We start from the raw sequence: 18,778 nt of genomic DNA, 5'->3' as shown, positions 1-18,778 counted from the left end.
TCAAATAGTAGCTGTAATATATAAATGCTGAAGTTGCTGTGCTGCTGCCTTACATTTGCTCTGCTGCTTTGAAACTATATTAGTCTAAGAACATGTATTTACGATACAATGTTAGGCTACTCTTTTGTTTCTATACATCAGTATTACTCATATAGATTCAATCTAATTTATTTATTTTTCTCACGAACAATATCTCTCTCATTTACAGAGCACATAAAGGTTTAAACCGTTACTTCGATTGTATCTTTTGGGAAACATATTACATTACACTGTAAGTAGTTGATGCTGCTTGCACTGTTGTTCGCAAGTTTGTCTTCGCCGCTTTGAGTTTATATAGCGACGTCCTCCAATAACTCCGCCCACTCTTGCCAGTAGCTCTCTGATTGACAGCTACAATTCAGCTGCAGGTGGAATTACTCAGGGAGTATCACGAGCTGTTGCGACAGAATTCAGCTGTTATTAACACCGAAGACTTCAAGGGACAATAATGGATATGTCAAATTAATCACCAGGAAGTTATCTTTTACAGGTAAAATACTTTATTCTTTAGAAAAAGAGGAAGTCATTTTCACTTACATGAACGATCAAAGTAAGGTGAGGGCTTCTGCGTAACTTTAGAGCCGAAGAAAGTTGATCGCAAATTTTCTAGGCACCTCGCGCGTCCGACACACGTATAAAATTGATTTGTGTCAGTTTATAATAGTATATAGGCTATTACCAAAAAGTTATAGTGATAGTATTATTGTACTTGGTGGTCTATATGTGTAGGCTATACTTTACTGTATGTAAGTGTATGTAAGTACAGCGAGTAAGAATTAAGGTATTGAAGTAACTTTCAATGCGCCTTCTCGTGCATGTTACACGCGCCCTTTAACTGATGGAACAGATTAGTTAGTGCTATTTAGAGAAGACAGGGATTAAGAGTAATTTGAGCATATTTTGATGACCGTACTCATAAAATCTGTAGTTCCATTTAGTAGTATTAGTCATTCACCCTCCATTACATGTTTAATAGCCAAAGAATAGGATGTAATGAATTGATCTTGCAGTTTCAACACTATGAACTCAATGTCTGATTCATGCCCTAGTAAAAAGACTGATGAGAAACTAGTGTTTTTGCTTGCTCTGAACACACATAAAGGGATCATGTACAGCTCATTACACTACCATTAATCTGACACCATTAAGCCACTTAGATACAGGAAATTCTGATTATTGTAAAAATGCATTGTCTAAAATGAAATGCAAAGTTGAGATGCTGTGGAATTCATTGTGTGCTTTATATTTATTTATTTGGTACATGCTAAACAGATAAAGTATTTGGACACTTAAGTCACAACAATACTGTAAATGTTTAAATGAAGATATCAAACCAAGTAGAATTGACTAAAGATAGCCCAAGTGCACTTTTCAAGCTAAACATTTCACATAAATAAGTTTGATTGGAAACTGTATATGATAAAAATAATAATAATAATAGATCAACTGTTCAAAATTCAGACAAGGTTTTTGGGCAGTTTCTGTTTGTCAAACGTACTGGAACATGTCCATAGTTGAGAAGTTCACAGTAAATGTGCATTTTTTACCATCTGTATTGTGAGTTGATATATGTTTGCGTTGTTTTAACATGGAAACCTTATTAGTCCTTGTTTCATTTAAACTGTGAATGCAATTGTGAGTTGTGCATGGTGTGAAGATACCACATGACTGTTGAGAGATGGATTAGACAAGGATCCACTATATCAGTTTACCAGATGCCCTATATCTTATATCAGCTTTGCCTAACAAATTAAACAGCATGTCATGGCATGCTTACTTTCACAATGCAACGGTTTTAGGAGAATCCTTTTCAAACTTGAAATGCATTCCCTTTCAGCTTACTCTACTGGATTAGTTGTAAATGTTCTCAGTAGTCATGGTGTGTCCGCCCTGTTAGAGATCTGCAGGTAGACTAAGCTCAATAATGTTTTGAAAAGGCATTTTGTCTAATTGCATAGTTCTGACTGACTAACTGATGACTAAGAACAAAACTCAAACTGGAGTTTACTTTGTTGTGGATAGCCAAACAGTAATGCAGTCTCTGATCTGTTTTGGGACATTAATGAGTTGATTCAAATGATGCATGCAAAATCTCTGGCAGAGTGATTAATAATTCAGAGGAATAAACTAGCCTAATCATTGTTATTATGTATAAATAAAACATGTAGTAAGACTGCCTCATTAAGAATTTTCCCCCTGTCATAAACATAATAATAACAACAAAATTAGACAATATCATATAATAGCTATTAATGTAATCACTAATAATCATTATTATTACGCGTGTATAAGATTATACAGTTTAATAAATGGAAGTAAAACATCAGTGATATTTAAGTTGGAATAAAATAAACAATGCGTTATACTTGTTAACAGAAACAAAATTCAACAAACCAATAGACACTATGGTGTTTCTGATATATCGTATGATCTGAAGTACAAAATATATTCACCATATAGTCCAATGAATCATTTACTGTTCAAACACTAAATTATAGTGTCACAGGATACAGGCATTTTTTGGACAAAATATTTGTAACCATTCACAACTGTGCCAGACATTTGTTATGTTGCTAAAAGAAGTTTTTGAAACTTTACAACTTTTAAACTTAAAGGAATAATTAATGATGACTGAATTTTATTTTTTGGGTGACCTGTCCCTTCAAAATAAAACAAAATTAAACAATTAGTATGATATTCAAACTATATATGAACAGAGAAAATATCCTGCAGCCAGTGTTAATTAAATAAATACAAATAATTGTTTTAATCATATAGTCTTTTGACGAAAATGTCCTTTTAAAATGAGTCAATATTTCGTCATGTCATATTCATACATTTTGGTTAGTTTCACTCTGAATAAAATGGCTTGATAATGTGTAAAATGGCAAAAACTTGTGTCAAAATGTAACCGATCAAACATGAAGAAAAAATTTACAAACATTTCCTTTATTTAAAGGAATGTTCTGTGTTCAATACAAATTCAGCTCAATCAACAGTATTTGGCATTATACAGATTACAAAAAAAAAAAAAGAAAGAAAAAATATGACTGACATTTTTTTTTCTATAAAAAAAGCAAAAATTGAAATTGCAGTGAGGCACTTACAATGGAATTGAATGGGGCAATTTTTGGAGGGTTTAAAAGGCAGACACGTGAAGCTTATAATTTAATAAAAGCACTTTAATTCTTCATTTAAAACTCATGTATTATTTTAGCTGTAAAGTTGTTTAGATCTTCATTGTTACAGTCTTATAGGGTTTGTTGACATTACACCTTCATGGCAAGGAAGTTGTACAATTTTCTAACTTTTAAACAGAAAAGGTTAGTAAGTGATTTTTTAAGAAATCAGGTTAACATGAATATTGTCGTTAACATAAGTCTCGTCGCTATAATTTTCAAACAATGATTAAAAACATTATTTTTACTTTATGGATTTGCCCCATTCACTTCTATTGCAAATGTGTCACTGTAACACAGATTTTTTTTCTTTTTTTTTTTTTAAAGAAAAGGAGGGACAAGTCATATACATTTTTGTGGTAATCAGTATTATGCCACAAATGCTGTCAATTGAGCTCAACTTGTTTTAAACCCAGAATATTCCTTTAAACATCTATCAAACATAAAAGATAAATACAGCATTCTCTACAACTGTTCTTTTTTTGAAAAACTATAAAAAAAGAAAAAAAAAAAAGCATATAATGAATATACTAAACTACTCTTTAGAAGTCAGCCTACTGTATTCTGAATTCTTCATGCTTTAGACTGTTATTAATTTTCGAGGAAATCCCCAACAAACTGGATTATTGGATTATATGACCAATATCTAATATCTGCTTCTATAAATAGATGTTTTGCTAGATGTTCCTTCTTCTGTTAATATCTTGCAGTATTCCTTTTTTCTAGTCATATTTTCATCAACGTTTTAATAAAATCACTTAATCATTGTCACAATGTGTCTTTTTCATCTCGTATTTGTTATTTTGGACAAAATCAAAAAACCCTTCGTCAATGAGCATTTTCTTCTTTTTGTTAATGAGATTAAAATGACCTGCATCTTGATGTTCATCTCAAAATTCTATTTAGAAACGTTTGAGCACAGCTTCCCATTCCTTAAGACTCCACAAATACACATGAAAAAGCATTCCATGTCAAACACACGCTACACCTGACTGTAGAGAGCAGAAGAAAGCTCCTCTTTCTGTTATTCGAATGCCATCAGATTGGCTTTTAGGTTCATGTGCATGGCATCCTATCTGACAAAGGTGGAATTGTTAGTGTTTGCTGGAAATGGTGTCCGATTCTAAGCGATTGTATCACAGCTGGAATGTGCCGACTCCTCCTTCAACCCAAAACAATGGATTAATTATGTTTATTTTGAAACAGCCACATATTTTTGTCATTGATTTGATTGATTAGCATTTTTAAAATATCTCGTTTTATATCTAGACAGTCCGATATCAAGTTTTTATGAATGGGGATTGTGATCTTAAGCCTGCTATTTGTGTCTGTCACAAAGAGTCAATACCAAACTATACCAATGCCACATCTGATCAATACCAAATTTCAGCAACAAGACATTAAGACCTCAAGTCTTTAAGATTGCTTATGTTGATTTATTAATTAAATGTACTGTACTAAATAGCCTATTTTATAATATGCTGTTTGTCTGTAGAAATCAGCAGTCAATATTTTGCCAATGAAAAGTCCTATGTGGGATGTCCCACAAAGGTCTGTTTCATTAAGCTCAGCTATTTCAACAGTTTGTTACAGATTTTCAATACTTTTAACTATCCCAATCTCCTGTTGTGCAAACCAAGACAAAAACACTCACTGAGCACTTTATGGGGAACACCATGATCATAATAAAGGTCCATACATGGTGTTCTGCTGTTGTAGCTCATTTGCCTCAAGGTTCGACATGTTGTGCATTCTGAGATGCTATTCTGTTCACTGCAATTATACAGAGTGGTTATCTTAGTTACTGTAGCCTTTCTGTCATCTCAAACCAGCCTGGCCATTCTCCATTTCCATCCGCATAACTGCCGCTCACTGGATGTTTTTTTTGTTTTTTGCACCATTCTGAGTAAATACTAGAGACCGTTGTGTGTGAAAATCCCAGGAGATCAGCAGTTACGGAAATACTCAAACCAGCCCGTCTGGCACCAACAGTCATGCCACGCTTGAAATCACTGAGATCAAATTTTTCTCCATTATGATGGTTGATGTGAACATTAACTGAAGCTCCTGACCCGTATGTGCATTATTTTATCCACTGCACTGCTCTCACATGATTAGGTAATCGCATTAATAAGAAGTTGTACATGTGTTCCTAATAAAATGCTCAGTGAGTGTATACAATTGAAGTCAGAAGTTTACATACACTTTGGTTGAAGTAATTAAAACTAGTTTTATAACAACACCACAGATTTAATATTAGCAAACTATAGTTGTTTATGTTATATATGTTGGAAGTAATTTTTCCAACAATTGTTTACAGATAGATTGCTGTACTTTTAATTGACTATATCACAATTCCAGTGGGTCAGAAGTTTACATACACCAAGTTAACTGTGCCTTTAACCTGTTGATACGCAACCCCCCACACACACGGTAGTGACGTCACTGCTTGCATTTAATATATAATTTACCGTCTATGTAATTAATGTTAACAAATTATACATCTTTTCAAAGGTCTAAGGGTTCAACATTGATATCCAATCTCTGTTTCATGATAGCAATGCTCCAGAAACAGAAATTGTTTCTTGTGCCAGGAGTACAAATGAAAACATGCAATATCAAAATGGGACTTCATACCCTTGTTATGAAAATGCGATCGCCAGATGAACCAGTTCACCACACTTGGGTCAATTGTCCATGACAATAGCAATTTTTGTCCATAAAAGTGATAAATCTGAGAAATATTGATATATTCTCCATTGTTTACATGAGATCTCGACTGAAAGAATTACCCTTCATCATCGTTCTTCAACAAAGTATGCAATCTGAGCAACATTCACATAAAACTGTATATTATCTTATATTTTAGAGTCTCATAAACAAAACAAGCTTGTTAGTGGAGCGGCTAAGTGCTTATGTTTGGCATAATCGTTCAGTTTAGATACAAGCGTGAAAATTGGCATGAGCAGTCTCCATGGGTCACTTGACAAGAAAATTGTCCGAGCCACTTGAAATTTCAAGATGGCGGGCATTTTTCAAGATGGTCGACACCTTAGTGGAGCAGTTAAGTGATATAGTGGTTTATTTGGTGATACAAGCATGACAATTTGCATGATCAGTCTCTGATGGGCACATTCATTGACTCTTTCATTAAGTTTCATCGTCATTGCTTCTCGTAAGTGTTATTGAACATAAGTTTAGAGCTTGAGTGATATTTTGCTCTGTTTCTTGTCAATGTGTTTTCTATGCCATCAAATGTATAGGCAGAGGCTGAGGGTTTATCCTTTACCACCTTTACCAAGCACTTTGATGTATGGGATACAACTAAGTTCATGCCTTAACCCTACACTTAGTCCGATTGTTCATCCAATGCAATTTATATCCCGTGCGATCTGTACACCATCCGGTTAACTAAAACCCCGTTAACCTTGGCTCGGCTCTCCCGCGCTGGCACAACCTGTCAATTCAGGTGTGGCTATCTAACTGTTTTGGGGTAGATTAGACAGCATTTGGGATACTAACTTTACAATTAACTGACATTGAACCCCACTCTGAGTTTAACAGCAGTGATATATCAACAGTGTGCCCTGGTAGTGCAGATATTCACTCTTGTCTGATCTATCTATAATCAAAAAATCAACACAACTGTATTTTGATGCATTAAAAGTTGTTCTTTAGAATAATCTAAAACATAAAATAAAATGACACCAAATCGTCCTTAATGAAAAAAAAACAATACATTTCTATCGGAAAATTGATCTTTTGAGGAACCAGGTGTCGGCCATCTTGAAAAATGGCCGCCATATTGAAATTTCAAGTGGCTCGGACAATTTTCTTGTCAAGTGACCCATGGAGACTGCTCATGCCAATTTTCACGCTTGTATCATAAACTGAACGATTATATCACTTAGCCGCTCCACTATGTCTCCAAAGTCTATTTTTAAAAATGGGGCATAGTTTTAAATTAGGAACATCATTTTTTGTTAGATCATCTTCAAATTTGAAACATAACTTCTTTTAACTTGTGGCTTTGAGAACATTGTATTTCTGGGTTGTCTTGGTTACATTTATTATTGTTTTTTTTAGATTATAAAAACATATTTCCATTACTATAAACTTCAGCTTCTCTAACTTTAAAAAAATAACAACATATATTAATTCTGAGACTTGGGAAATAAAGCTCAAAGTGTCTTCTTTCAAAAGTTACTACAACTGTGTCCATACTCCTAAGGGTCCAGTAAATACAACATTTAAGTTAAGTCAAAAACGGGGTGCGTATCAACAGGTTAAGCAGCTTGGAAAATTCCAGAAAATGATGTCAATCCTTTAGGCATTTAGCCAATTAGCTTCTGATAGGAGGTGTACTGAATTAGAGGTGTACCTGTGGATGTATTTTAAGGCCTACCTTCAAACTCAGTGCCTCAGTGCCTCAAGAGGTCTGGTTTATTCTTGGGAGCAATTTCCAAATGCATGAAAGTGCCAGGTACAAACACTAGTACTCAAGTATAAACACCATGGTGCCTCGCAGCCATCATACCGCTCAGGATGGAGACGCATTCTGTCTCCGTGGATGAATGTAATTTGGCACAAAAAGTGCAAATCAATCCCAGAACAACAGCAAAGGCCCTTGAGAAATGCTGGAGGAAACAAGTTGATAAGTATCTATATCCACAATAAAACGATATAACCTGAAAGGCTGCTCAGCAAGGAAGAAGCCACTGCTCCTAAACTGCCATAAAAAAATGCCAGACTACAGTTTGCAGGTGCACATGGTCGACAAAGATCTTACTTTTTGGAGAAATGTCCTCTGGTCTAATGAAACAAAAACTGTTTGGCCTTAATAACCATCCTTCTGTTTGGAGGAAAAAGGGCGAGGCTTGCAAGCTGAAGAATACCATCCCAGCCGTGAAGCATAGGTGTGGCAGCATCATGTTGTGGGGGTGCTTTGCTGCAGGAGGGACTGGTGCACTTCATGTGGGAGGAAAATTATGTGAATATATTGAAGCAATATCTCAAGACATCAGCCATGATGTTTAAGCTCGGTCACAAATGGGTCTACCAAATGGACAATTGATTGATTGATTGTTATTGTTTTTTAATGCAATGTCAAGTTGGATCATCTCCTCCAAATAGCTCAAACAAAGTGTCTTTACCCATAGAAAAGTGCTCAGAATAATAAACAAGTGCCCTAAAAACGTATTTGCATGCTGGGACATTACACAATGTGGCAGGACATGCAACAAAACAAGTATTTCATCATAGATCTTGTGTGTGATGGGTGGGGTAGATCTTAAGCAGCACAGGTGAGCTGCTTCCCCAAAAAAAGTTCTACAGGAGTTTAAGGAATGACCCCAAGCATACCTTCAGAATTGACTTAAGGACAACAAGTTCAAGGTATTGGAGTGGCCATCACAAAGCCCTGACCTCAATCCGATAGAACATTTGTGGGCAGAACTGAAAAAGCATGTGCGAGCAAGGAATCCTACAAACCTGACTCCAGTTACAGCAGTTCTGTCTGGAGGAATGGGCCAAAATTCCAGCAATGTATTGTAATAAGCCTGTGGAAGGCTATCCAAAATGTTTGACCCAAGTTAAACAATTCAAAAAGCAATGCTACCAAATACTAACAAAGTGTATGTAAACTTCTGACCCACTGGGAATGTGATGAAAGAAATAAAAGCTGAAAGAAATAATTATCTTTACTACTATTGTGACATTTCACTTTCTTAAAATAAAGTAGTGGTCCTAACTGACCTAAGACAGGGAATGTTTTCTATGATTAAATGTCAGTAATTGTGAAAAACTGAGTTTAATTTTATTTGGCTAATGTATATGTAGAATTCTGACTTCAACTGTTGTAATCTATGTGCAGGATGATTTCCCTGAAAAGTTAATACCTTTGGCTCTTTAGTGCATCAACATTGCTCTGTTTGTTTGAGATTGACACTGCATAATTACTCATTGCATGAAAATTCTGTCACATACCCCTGTGCTGTATGACTTTCTTGCTTTAGTGGAACACAAAAGGAGATGTTAAGCAGAATGATAGGGATTGGGATAGCTTCAGTCACCATTCACTTTCATTGTATGGAAAAATGATGCAAAGTAAATGGCAACTGAGGGTAACATTCTGTCTTACATCTTCTTTAGTGTTCCACTGAAGAAATAAATAATTATTTCCCTGAAAAGTTAAACACTCTGCCTCTTTGGGGCCATCAACATTGCTCTGTTTGTTTGAGATTGACTCTGAAGAAAGTAATATTGGTTTGGAATGACATGAGTGTGAGGAAATTATGACATAGTTATTATTATTATTTATTAAAAAAAATGTGGGTAAACTATACCTTTAAGGAAGTAGTGCTGGAATTGGACCAGAATACAAATAGTAATTTTTTGTTGCTACAGTACAAAAACATCCTGCAGAAATAACTCATGATACATTCATTGTTTTTCCAGCTAACTAAATGCTATTTTTTACTTTTCTATTCAGCACATTCTTAATTTAGTTTACATTGTATCCCTAGCCATAAGTGTTTTACCATCGCAGTCAGTGGAAGAGAGTTGGTCAGGACTCATATCAGATCTGCTTCAAAGTGTTTCACTTTCACACAAAACAGCTTGGTGCAGTTCCCCTGTACTGGTAGCTTGGAGAAGCAAGGCTGCAGCCCATTGGCTGATGAGGTGCTTTTGGTTTGTGTTTTTTTTCTAAAATCGGAGCTGCAGGAGCATGTGGTAAGGGCTTCCGCTAGTTCGGTTTTACACTGCTCTCCAACATGACTGAAAAGCACACAAGCAGGGTCCCGCAGGGACAGACAGAGAGGTCCAGAGCCAAACAAACATTTAGATGTGACGCAGACTTTCACCGCTCTTCTGGGAGTGAAAACAATGGAATTGATTTGGATGTTGCACAGTGAAATTTTAACATCATTTTTAAATTGTGTGTCTGTGTGATATTTCATGTCTTCATGCTGAAAAATTAAAGTTAGAGTAGTGCTATTATGCATTTTAAACTGTGTCTCCATTTGGAAGGTGCGATGGGAGAGATTCAGCGTCAACTGTTGAACATGTCGGCATGGTGTAGTGCCATTGGTGTTCATTTCACCATGAAAGAGCGGTGATATGTGCAAAGAGCTATGTAAAACTCAGTTTGCAAAAATGTAGGTATAGTATTATAGTATATAGTATACCATTCACATTTAAGAGATACTTTGCAAGACACACCATCTACTGATTATCTGTGTTTAAATATATTGCAAAACGGGTATCACTTCTGCTGTTCAACCTTAAATGTGCACAGTACATACACAACTTCTCCCAACATTTCTTATTTTAAGAGGCAGAGTTAAACACCTGCTGATGAAATGAGGAAGTGAAGTGTGTGGTCTTACTCATTTACTCCAAAATATGTTAAGAGGAAATCTGATAAAGGCATGTAAGACAGATGGGGGTGGACTGCATGTTTATGTGAATATGAACCTCTCCGTATGATGCTGAATTATGACTCGGCTGAGTCATGTCGTGACTCGAACACAAAGCAAATGATGAATGACAGTATAATGCCGTATCTCTATTAGTCTGCCAGTGTGCCGAAATCTGAGGGGAGAAACCTGTAGTGTGTTTCCAGTAGTCATTAAAACAAGAGCGTAGTCGGCAGAAGATCGTGTTACCCATGGGAGTGTGTACCCGCAAAGCTTTGCTTTGACGCTATCTCTCACTCGATTCTCATCTCTCACCAGCTCATCTCTGGTAAAGAGCTCCAGGTACCGTCACAAAAAACAGAGTTCAAACACAAAACAAAATGAGGCGCAAACGCGGCCGTCTGTGGCGCCATCATGTATTGTATGATTTCCAAAAAACAAAAAAGTGTCTTAACTTTTTAAACAACAGGTTAGGTTGCTGTTGCCTAATATTATTAAAGCTTGCCCAGCCCTCAGTGCACTCTGTGTGATCCGCAGTGTGACTCAAACACTTGAGTGATGCTCAAACGTGCCGTTAATTCCCTTAGGCCTATATGGACAGTCACATTTTATTGGAATTTCAAGTGCAGAATAATAGCTGTTATCGCATAGTTCAAATAACCATAATTAGAGGATTCTTTAATAATCACGACAGTCCTACTTGCTACTAAGTTTCTTCAGTGTCTTCAGCAGGGACTAAAAGAGTGTTTTTCATTTCTGTTCGTTCTGAGCAGAAACTGTATTTCTCCGGTTCCAGTGTTCTACTGCCTTTCCAATTGATAACCAGTTAAATCAAAATTAAAAAGGGTTCATTCATGTCCACTTTCGTCAGTAGTTTATTGATTCATAGCAACAGGTTTATTTGGTGGTATGATCTGTTCTGGGCGAAAATCCCTGCGCCTTACATGCGGCCATGCCTGCAAGGCAGGGGGAGCAGCAGTTTGCAGACACAATGTTGGCACACAGGTAGTATAAATGACATACTAATAACAGTTGACAATTAGTAGAATAGCTAATACAAGATATCAATGCTCGCCTAGCATCGCTGACAACAAGGTAAAGAAGGGAGAAGGTGGGATTCGTGCTAAGGAGAGGGTGGGGATGGAGTTGGGTGTTTAAATGTGGCATGCAGTATGCATCGAGGTGGCGGTTAAGTTGGAGACTGCTATGAAAGATGTCTAAATATTAAAACAAAATTGTATTTTTTTAAATGACAGTACTGTGTGCTAAGGGTGGGTGATGTACCAGTTGCAGTCTTACCAGATCGCTCAAGCAGTCTGGAAAAACATGCTCAAAATAAGGGTGTGGCAGGGCGGAGGGCGGGGCTGGATCGTGATTATACACACCTGGTATCAGGCTCATCAAGCCTCCGAGAGGGATAAAGGCTGACTGCGGAGGGTTGTGCGGGAGAGAGAGATAGTTTACGGACATGTCCGTCATGTGTGTGTTTGTGTCTTCTGTTTTAAGTTTACTAATTAAACTATTAATTACTACATTGCCAAGCCGGTTCTCGCCTCCTTCTTTCCATTGACTGCTTTACAAAGGGATTTGCCTCAATAAAATAAATGATGAAAAGCTATACCCCATGTGGGGTATATATCAGCATAGAAATCGTAACAAGCAAAGTATTCAGGATCTTCTATAAAATAACTCATTTTCATTAAATGTATTCTTAATGTTAAATATAGCCCCAAAAATATCAACACTTTTTTAAAAAAAATGCATCTGGCTATCAAAAATCACTAAATAGCCCAAATCTCTCTCTCCTGCATAAATTCACACACACACACAAACTGCATGGGCACGTTTGGACTAAACATAATTTTATGCGGGCCACATTTTTATTTTAAACATGTAATAATAATGATGAAATTATTATTTTTTCTCCCCAATTTGGAATGCCTGATTCCCAATGCACTAAGTCCTCGTGGTGGTGTAGTGAATTGCCTCAATCTGGGTTGCGGAAGACAAATCTCAGTTGCTTCTGTGTCTGAGACTGTCAATTCGCGCGTCTTATCATGTGGCTTGTTGAGCGCGTTACCGCGGAGACCTAGTGCGTGTGGAGGCTTCACACTATTCTCCATGGCATCCACGCATAACTCGCCACGTGCCCCACCTAGAGAACCACATTATAGAGACCACAATGAGGTTAACCTAACGTGAGTCTACCCACCCTAGCAACTGGGCCAGTTGGTTGCTCAGAAAGCCTGACTGGAGTCACTCAGCACGCCCTGGATTCAAACTTGCAACTCCAGGAGTGGTAGTCAGCGTCTTTACTTGCTGAGCTATCCAGGCCCCCTTAAACATGTAATAATTATCAAAATATTTGATTTAATTGTTTTAATTATAGATCTGTATAAATGTGTTATACCTTACAATAAGTCAGTGAAGATTTTTATGTACTTTTAATGTAATTTTACTTCAATATTTTTCTAGTCTCTGGATTAATCGTGCATGTATATGTATGTAGTATTTATGTCTAAAAGATCTTCAGCATGACACAGAAGGCTACAGACTTAATGTGCATTAGAGTTGCTCCGATACCAACATTTTGGCTTCATAACGATACTAGCTCTGGTACCTCGGTATCGATACTAAAATTAGTAAATAAAAAGCCTCACCAAAAAGTATCACCAAAACAAATTATATGTATTCCTTTTGAATTTTTCTGGATTCCATGTTAAATGTTGTAATTAAGTGTTATGAACAAATAGTGTTTAAGCATAGATAAAGCTTTAATCAAATAAAAATATAATTTTTTTTTTTTAACATTTGGTTTTTATTTTGGTAAATGAAATGCTGCACAAAAGAGCTTCACCATATTAACTAAACATTAATGAAAAAAAAATTATTATTACCTGTGGCACAAGGCTGCTATGGCTGAATCACAAAATGCTGATGTAGCACTTGCATTTGTGATATTGCTTATAATAATAATAATAATAATAATAATAATAATAATAATAAAACAACCATTTAATATTATAGAATGGTTATTATGAGTATTATTAACTTTTTGAATATAAAATTTTTCTGACTTCAATTTCATGCATCCAGTTGAATAGAGCTTTCATTTAAGCAGGACCTTAATTTAGACAGACCTTTGAGTTCTTCCTGTTTTTGACGGGTTAGTTATATCAAGTTTCCCATTCATGATGGGAGTATGCCAGCATTAATACTCTCCAGCTGAAATCTCCGAGCTGCACCAGAGGAGTTAATTTAAGTGTTAACAGCCATTTCTACTCTAAACATACTGCATGAAAAATAAGCACCAGTAGTGTGTGCTGCATTTGTGTTAATGTGCGCATGTGTGCGCCCGTATATGTGTGTGTGTGGGGGAATCGTATGAGAATATTGTTCATTCTATAGCATGCAGTGCATGTGACTGTATAATATTTAATTAAATTAAATCCTTCTGCTGTTTAATGATCACACTTGGCCATATCCAGAGGTTTTCATTTTATTTTCAAATTGTCATTAATTTCATCTCAAAACTGTCACATCTTATTTCATTTTACATACTGTAATATGGTACAAGATGATATCGTAATTTTCGGTTTTTTTAGTAATGCAACATGTGCATTATGGCAAAGAAATGGCATCTGGCATTAAGAATCAAAACACATGCTTATCATGTTCAACTAAAAAGAGAGAAGATGCAATTCCAAAAATGACTGTTATAAAAATATTTCAATGTGGTTTCATGAAAAAGCATCAGAAGGAAATAAATGAACTAGTTACCATCATTTAAAAATAACGTTTTTATGGGGCTTTGTTCCCATTTTCGGTTTCCTTTTTGTTCCTTGGAACATTTAAATTTTCCCTGTTATTCAGTTTCATAGATTTTTTACAGCTATCAAGCAAACTTTGGAAAATCCAGTGATTAGCCCTTAAAAGCACTTTTTGTACCTAACCGGTACATTTTAACAACAACTTAGTTTTCAGGTTGACTGCCAAAACATTTTGCTCCGGAAAAAATTATTCCTCACAGAAGTTGCGTATAGCCAGCCAATCAGATTGAAGCTTGCCAGCTGGAGAAAATGCTTTCTAGTTTTGTTTGCAATATGCATAAGACGGACAGTGAACCGGCTCTGGGGGGTCTGTGGGTGTGCTGCTGTCTTATGCTGAGACTAAACTTAGTCCTTACCAGAAACTGTCCTCCCATGTCACCCACCCACTGATCTCAGATCAGATGAGTCCTCTCTTGTTGGGAGGAGGAAGTGATGCTATTGCGGCCAGTTGCGCTAACATATGCAGCTCTTCCTAAGCCTGGGGGGCAAACGCGAATTATTGCATTTGCAGCAGTGCAGAGTGAGAGATGATAGATACACAGGAATATGCAAAAGCGTGTGTGGGCATATCAGTAGAATGGTTTGATTTAATTTGTAAAGACACATGGAGCGCTGGAAAACAATGCTGGTATTATACAGCCAAAGGGATCAACTGCACCTTCAACACATCTCATCACAAAATATATGCAAAGAAACCCCGATGTGCAGAGCTGTGCATTAAAACATTACTGCACATTAACCTTTTCATTACCGTCCCAAGGAAAATCAGGGAAAATATGAGGCATCACGAGTATATAGTAAAATTATTTTTGTTTTGGCAGGATATTTATTAAAATGGCTCACAGACGAGACAAGCATCACACAAACACCTCGAATAGTCTATTCAAAGTAGGTGAAACCTAAACTGATCTACACACTGTAATTTGTTACAATTACATAAAAACCCAACATATTCAGATTACAGTTACATGTGGTAAAAATTTGGGTTACTAGCAGGATAATTTTATTTTATTTATAACAAAATAAACAAAAGATCCTCCTGACATAAAATGATATAGAATGCTGCTTTCTATAGTGTGGTACAGATATGATCAGATGTGCACTCGAGATCTCTTCTGGTTCTTAAACATAAACATAGAATCACTCATAAATGTTAGCTGGTTATGTTTGACTGTGGATCATGAAGCGGGAAAAGCACATACACTTTTTAAACTATACCCATTTACACACACTAATGTAAAAGATCGACGGTCCCTCCTGTTCGCGTATATGCGCTCCTACATTGATGGAATCCCTGAGTTTAATGTAAAGGGAAACCCCACTATTGCTGCAGCTCACGAATAAGTTAAGGAAAGTTAAGAAAACAAACAGAGCAACAACTCCTGTTTCAGAGCAACAATCACCATGTTTGTTATTTACTCAAGCATCACGGGAAAATTGTGTTTAAGGATGGGGTTGGGTTAGGGGATCTAAAATATTAATATGATTATATAATGTAACTTAACTTATATTGAATACGCACGATAAATATGAAAATTCCAGAACCTGTGACGAAATTGTCTGAACTGAGGTGAGAATGGCATGAATCGGTACAGTGATGTTTTGGACACGAGACTGCCGTGAAACTGATTCTCCCTCAAGAAAATTTCATTACTTATGATCAAGGACATAACCATGTCTTGAACACTGGGAGCAACCAAACCATTTTGGGGGTGGGGGTTTTGAGGTCACAAATATAATGGTTCTTTATGGTCCTTTAAAATACTGAAGGCACTGTATGCAATAATTTTCTGGATAAAGGCTTTAAATGTGATAGTTTTTTATTCACACAATACCAGACTACCACTGTGTCTGCTAGCAATTTGCCTGTTTCAGTCAGCTTGCCTTTCTTTTTTGTGCTGTCTCAAAGAAAAGATTAATATAATTAGAATTTATTTTCATCATTGATGTATCTGTAAAATGACTTTCTTGCTAGCAAAAAAATAAACAAAATAATTTACTCATCCTCAAGTTTTTCACCCTCATTGTTTGTTTTGCAGTGTAATCTTAACAATCTTTTCTTCTAGAATCTTTATGCTGCTCTTTTCCATACAAAAAACAGTTTATATTGACCACTGCTGTCAAGATCCAAAGAGAACAAAAAATAAATAAAATAACAAATCAGTAACATACCAAAATGTAGAATACCTGGAATAGGTTATAGTGCATAAGTCATATTGACTAGTTTTATGATGCCTTTATACTGCACATTTAATAGTGTTCTATTGTATTTGTCCTTTTTGAATCTTCACAGCTCCTGATCACTCAAATCTATTCTATGAAATGGAGCTGCTTAAAATATATATTTTTATATTCCAAGAAAAATTAACTGCATATGGTTTGGAATAACGTATGGGTGAGTAAATGACAGAATTTTAAATCTTTAGGTGAACTACTCCTTTAACTGATATGGTGGACACATGTATGTGGTGGTTACGGCTCTGCTTGTGATTACCATGATCTTTCCAGATAGGGTTGTCAGCCGTATTTAAAGATAAAATGATGCGTCCCATTACTTATATTAACATTGATATAAGTTGGAAAGTTGGTGGGTAAGGGACCATCTGAAAAGTCTACACATTATGCTAAAACGTGATCGTACTGTGGTGAATGTGTTAAGGGACCTTCAGAAAAGTCCACAAATGGTGCTAAAACAGTGAATGTTTTTCTATATAAATGTTCAAAAAAATCATACAATATATGAATACAATCACTGAGTCATAAAGACAAGTACAGATGAAATTAAAAAATTAAATTAAATAAATAGAAAATATATATTAAATATTTTAATCTGTATAAACCCACCAAAATGTATACATAAATAAGAATACATAAAAAAAAAAATATATTATTTTTTACATATAAAAGATCTATTTTTTTAATAAGTCATGGGTCAGGAACGTTCTCACTAAGTGTACAAGAAATTATATAAATATTTTATTAATACACATTTAAGTGTCCCTTATTTTACAACTTCTAAAGCAGCAACACTATTTGCCATAGAAAAATCTTTCTAAGGCCATATCCACATTTGAAACCTCTGTTTTCAGTTTCAAAGTATTTTGTGTAAGAGAGGGTTTCGGAAGTCTTTGTTTTCTATGGAGGGAAAACACTGTTCCAATATGGATATGTAGCCTAAATCAATGCATTTTCAAACGAAAACTGATTACTGTGGTTGTTGCCCAAGTTCCACAATTAAGCACTCCTATCTACTTGGATGTGGAAAGACCGAAATCTCCAATATGGTTGGTCAAGATTACAATCAAAGAACATATTTCAAATCAGCAGTCAAATCTGACAACAATGTCATCATAAATTGTGCTTCTTTAACTCGGATCATGCTAATAACACTACTTTTCGGGCTAGTCCTGATAAAGAACATGTTAAGGCAATGTCTCTATCTACAAGTTGATTGGCTGTTTTACTTGTATGGGTGCAACTTCCTGTTCTACATCCTCCATATTGGGTGTTCCCGTTTCTCCCATTCATTTTAATACAAGTGCTCTGTCTCTGGCTATAAAGTTTTTGAATACAAACAGTAAAATGTTCCAGTGCTGTTTTAAAGGAATATTTCAGGTTCAATACAAATTAAGCTCAATCAACAGCATTTGTGGCATAATGTTGATTACCACTACTTAACTTTTTTTTTTTTTAAAGAAGATACATTCACTTCCATTGTAAGTGCCTCACTGTAACCTTGCTTTTTTAAAAGAAAAAAGGAATGAGTTGAAATACATTTTTGTGGTAATCAACATTATGCCACTAATGCAGGGCTCCAGAATGTGACTTTGCTGTGATGCAAATGCGACCAAAAATAATTGATTGCAACAATAATTTAACGTCTAGTAACCATTGGCGACGGTCGGGTTGTGTGCGTTCATGTGCGGTTTTGTCAGATATCATCTTGTGAGTTGTGAGAATACATCTTTAGAGTGCGCACCACTAGTGTGTCTCACGCCGCTTTTCACCTATTCTGTTGTGAGGAGCTTGCTAGCCGCTACACTGCACACAACAACAAACCCAGTGCGAGAGATTCGGGAACAAATTACTCTTTTGAACCGGTTTTTTTCATGAATCACCAATAAAGAACTGAGGGTTTGAACTCAGGAGCTCAGGTTAGCGGTTTGAATCAGATTCACATCTGGTACTGCAGACATTTCAAAATAAGAGTCCAAACTGTACACATATATGTACACTGATGTTCAAAAGTTTTGAAACACTTGACTGAAATTTTTCTCATGATCTTAAAAACCTTTTTAATCTGAAGGTGTAA

General features: G+C 35.9%; 1 protein-coding gene across 2 annotated transcripts in view; it reads left to right on the top strand.

The window, feature by feature from the left end:
* The first annotated feature begins 408 nt into the window (after positions 1 to 408).
* The window catches only part of LOC127653289 (caspase recruitment domain-containing protein 11-like), a 45,265-nt gene continuing 26,895 nt past the window's right edge, over positions 409 to 18,778 (top strand). For both annotated transcript variants that reach the window (XM_052139933.1, XM_052139932.1), the window contains exon 1: positions 409 to 529. The gene's annotated coding sequence lies outside the window, so the exon portion shown is untranslated. The remainder of the gene's footprint in view (positions 530 to 18,778) is intronic.

Source organism: Xyrauchen texanus, chromosome 12, assembly GCF_025860055.1.
Source record: "Xyrauchen texanus isolate HMW12.3.18 chromosome 12, RBS_HiC_50CHRs, whole genome shotgun sequence".
NCBI classification, from domain to species: Eukaryota; Metazoa; Chordata; class Actinopteri; order Cypriniformes; family Catostomidae; genus Xyrauchen; species Xyrauchen texanus.
This window is presented reverse-complemented; position numbering and strand designations above follow the sequence as displayed.